Below are 4582 nucleotides of genomic sequence, written 5' to 3'. Positions count from 1 at the left end.
AAAAAAAAAAAAAAAAAGAAAAGCAAAACAGTGTTATAATGAAAACAATGGCAAATGAGATTCCATGGATGCTGTTTAAAATCATTAACTTTTTAGAATGCATCCATGACATTTCTTTTGGAGGTTTAACTAAGAGTTAGGGCTTTAGATGGACCCCAATGAGGCTGTTTTAATCTTCCGGAGAGACCATGGTTTCCTTCTGGCCACCAGCTAGGAGTTTTTCATTTTATAAATTAAAGCAGAAGGTAAGGTTTAGTTAAGGAAAGCCACAAAGCATACCACATTGGTTTTTTGGTTTTTGGTGTCTTTTGAAACCGAGTCTCACTCTGTTGTCCAAGCTGGAGTGCAGTGGTGCAATCTCGGCTCACTGTAACCTCTGCCTTCTGGGTTGAAGCCATTCTCTTGCCTCAGCCTCCCAAGTAGCTGGCATTACAGGCATGCGTCTCCACACCCAGCTAATTTTTTAATATTTTTTTAGTAGAGATGGGGTTTCACCAAGTTGACCAGGCTGGTCTTGAACTCCTAACCTCAAGTGATCCACCCACCTCAGCTTCCCAAAGTCCTGGGATTGCAGGTGTGAGCTACCGCACCAGACCTCATACTGAGTATGTAAGAGGCCATATAGCATAATTGTTGTCAGCATCAATCTGGGTATTTGGAGGCACCAAGGTTGGTACTGGGAATACTTAGACACTGGAGCTAGGGCCAGTTACGTGCTGCTACTGAAGTCTTTTTTTTTTTTTTTTTTGAGATGGAGTCTCACTCAGTCACCCAGGCTGGAGTGTGGTGGCGTGATCTCGGCTCACTGCAACTCCCACCTCCCAGTTTAAAGCAACTCTCCTGCCTCAGCCTTCCAAATAGTTGGGATTACAGGTGTGCACCACCATGCCCGACTAATCCGTTTATTTTTAAATAGGGACAGGGTTTTGCCACATTGGCCAGGCTGGTTTTGAACTACTAACCTCAGGTGATCTGCCCACCTCAGCCTCCCAAAGTGCTGGGATTACAGGCATGAGCCACTGTTCCTGATCTGAAGTCTTATTAGCTATGTGTTGTTGGCTCTGCCACTTCTCCCTGTGTGACCTTAGGCAAGCCATATATCCTCTCTTTGCTTCAATTTCCCATTTGCAAAATGGGAATAATAACCGCATGTACACAGAAGGCTGTTATGGGGAATGGATGAGTCAGTATATAGAAACCACAAGAAAAGTGTGCAGCATATAGCTACCTTTGATAAAATATAAGTAATATAAGCATAAGCCAGTATTATGGTTTGGATCACATTTGTCTGTTGATAAGAGCAACTTCAACAAGATAAAACTTTATATATTTTTCAGGGGCTATGAGCAGTAGCTCATGCCTGTAATCCCAGCACTTTGGAGGCAGAGGTGGGCAGATCACCTAAGGTCAGGAATTTGAGACCAGCCTGGCCAACATGGTGAAACCCTGTCTCTATTAAAAATACAAAATTAGCCAGGCGTGGTGGCATGAACCTGTAGTCCCAGCTCCTTGGGAGGCTGCAGCAGAGAACTGCTTGAACCTGGAAGGCGGAGGTTGCAGTGAGCCAAGATTGCGCCATTGTTCTCCAGCCTGGGCAAAAAGAGCGAAACTCTGTCTCAAAAACAAACAAACAAAAAGTTTATATATCTTTCAAATAAAAGAAGTCAGAGATAGGCAGCCCAGGGCTGGTATAGCAGCTCTTGGTCACTGGGGGCAGAAGCGCTATCTTCCACCACCCCTCCATCACCACTGAATACATGCTTTATATCCTCAAAGTCCAAGATGGCTGCTGAAGCTCACATCTGCATTGTAGGCACCAGAAAGTAGGATGGGAGAAGGGTAAATAGGGACATACCTCACGGCCAAATCAATACCCTATAAGAAACCTTCCGACAGGGCCCACATAGTCCTTTCATTTGCATGTCTTTGGCTACAACTTAGTCACACGGCCAGACATAGCTGCCAGGGCTACAGGGAAATGTATTTTCACTGGATGTGTACACTCCAAATAAAACTGGAATTCCATTAGGAAAGAAGAAAGAAAAAATGAATATGGGCCTTGTGCAAGTTATTTAACTTCTGCAAATTTTAGCTTTTTCCTTTTAAAATGGGGACAATAGTCCATACCTCATACTGTCTGGAAGTTTACATGAAAAACTGCTAGCACAGCCATGACACTAAGTAAACATTAGCTGTTATCACAAGAAGGAAAAAAATTATCTCTGCATGCTTTTAAAAACAAGATTCACAAAACCAAACAGAACAAGAAGAAGGAAAAATATTCCCACACAAAATAGTGAGTAACTTCAGAGAGAAACCTACTCTCGCTGTGCGTTTCTTCCACCGGTTTGTTGTTTTGGCCTTCTTTATCTCAACTGACTCTCAGCTGACAAAGTTCCAGTTTTAAATATCACATCACCCTGCTTCGCTGCTTTCAAAGGGCCTCTGTGTCCGGGCGGGCCGTCTCAGACTCACTGTTCTGAATCTTTCCAGTCTTGCTCACCACCCAACTGCTGTCCAGCTGTGCCCAGTGTTCTCACCCACTGGTTCATAAACCTGGCTGACCTTAAGACTCACTTACCTGAAGAGTTCTGTAAAAATACAGACTCCAAGTTCCCACCCCAGGAATCAGCCCGAAACATTCTCCTAAAACCGCCTCAGCTGTATCAAACTGCCTTGGGCTTTTCTTGGACTAAGTGACTCAGCAACTTGAATGTTTATAGGGTACAGGTGAATATATCTCGTAACACAAACTGTTACTAGGAGTCAGGCACTGTTCTAAAGCACTTTACATAGACTAACTCATTTAAGTTCTATTATTCCCCTTTAAATAGATCAGGAAACCAAGGCACAGAGAGGATATGCAACTGCTCAAGGTAACACAGCAAATGGGGAACTGGGAGCTGAGATTTAAGCCTCGGGGCAGTCCGATTTCTGAGAAATCGGAAAGTACACGTCACCTGTATGTTCTACCACCCTTCAGTCTATATTAAACAGTTAAGCCACTCCAATACAAATTACAAAAAAAAATTTAACAGACGTCCTCCTAGCATTTATTAAGTAAACTGACAAATATTCTCATATATATATATATATATATATATTTGAGACGGAGTCTTGCTCTGTCTCCCAGGCTGGAGTGCAGTGGCACAATCTCAGCTCACTGCAAACTTCACCTCCCGGATTCAACGGATTCTCCTGCTTCAGCCTCCCGAGTAGCTGGGACTATAGGCGCGTGCCACCACGCCTGGCTGATTTTTGTATTTTTAGAAGAAACAGGGTTTTAGTATGTTAGCCCAGATGGTCTCGATCTCCTGACCTCATGATCCGACTGCCTTGGCCTCCCAAAGTTCTGGAATTATAAGTGTGAGCCACCATGCCAGACCGATACATTCTTATGATTATTTGTCTTCCCAAGAACTGTGGCACAGACAAGTCTGTTATAAAAGCATTTCAGGCAGCCATCAAAATGGTGTTAAAATTATATATATATATATATAATTTTTTAAATTATATTTTTATGTGTGCATGGGTACACGATAATGCTCTTTATGTAAATAAATACATCTGCACAAACATACATACATATACACACTGTTTATGCCTATAGAACTTCTCCGAGGAAATACAGAAGTGTGACAGTTAATTACGGGTGGTAACATTTTGGTGGATATTTCTTTCCCTCTTTAAATGTATTTGAAATAAACATTTGAATTTTGTGCCTTTTCCGCCCGCAGCACTGCTGGGCCTGCAGGTCTGTTGAGCAGCAGATGCAGGTCTCTGTTCCACAGGACGGGGTTTGTTAAAGTTAAGAATAAGGCCTACTTTAAGAGATACCAAGTGAAATTTAGAAGACAATGAGAGGATAAAATTGATTATTGTGCTCAGAAATGCTGGGTGATACAGGATAAAAATAAATACAACACACCTAAATACAGGATGACAGTTCATGTAACAGAGATATCATGTTTGTCAGATTGCCCGTGCCCGTATAGAAGGGGATGTGATAGTCTGCAGCGTATGCACACAAACTGCCAAAATATGGTGTGAAGGTTGGCCTGATAAATGACGCTGCAGCATATTGTACTGGCCTGCTGCTGGCCTCCAGGCTTCTCAGTAGGTTTGGCACGGACAAGATCTATGAAGGCCAAGTGGAGGTGACTGGTGATGAATACAATGTGGAAAGCACTGATGGTCAGCCAGGCACCGTTGCCTGCTATTTGGATGAAGGCCTTGCCAGAACTACCACTGGCAATAAAGTTTTCCATGTCCTGAAGGGGGCTATGGATGGAGGCTTGACTATCCCTCACAGTACCAAACGATTCACTGGTTATGATTCTGAAAGCAAGGAATTTAATTCAGAAATACACCAGAAGCACATCACGGGCCAGAATATTGCAGTACACATGCTACTTAATGGAGGAAGATGAAGACGCTTACAAGAAACAGTTCTCTCAATACATAAAGAACAGCGTAACTTCAGACATGACAGAGGAGATGTATAAGAAAGTTCATGCTGCTATAGAAGAGAATCCAGGCTATGAGAAGAAGCCCAAGAGAGAAGTTAAAAAGAAGAGGTGGA

The 4582-nt window shown here is 42.8% G+C and overlaps 1 pseudogene; it reads left to right on the top strand.

Moving 5' to 3' along the window:
* LOC108304623 overlaps positions 1 to 4582 on the top strand; it is an 11229-nt pseudogene that overhangs the window by 4256 nt on the left and 2391 nt on the right.

This window comes from Cebus imitator, unplaced genomic scaffold (assembly GCF_001604975.1).
Source record: "Cebus imitator isolate Cc_AM_T3 unplaced genomic scaffold, Cebus_imitator-1.0 Scaffold56, whole genome shotgun sequence".
NCBI lineage: Eukaryota > Metazoa > Chordata > Mammalia > Primates > Cebidae > Cebus > Cebus imitator.
This window is presented reverse-complemented; position numbering and strand designations above follow the sequence as displayed.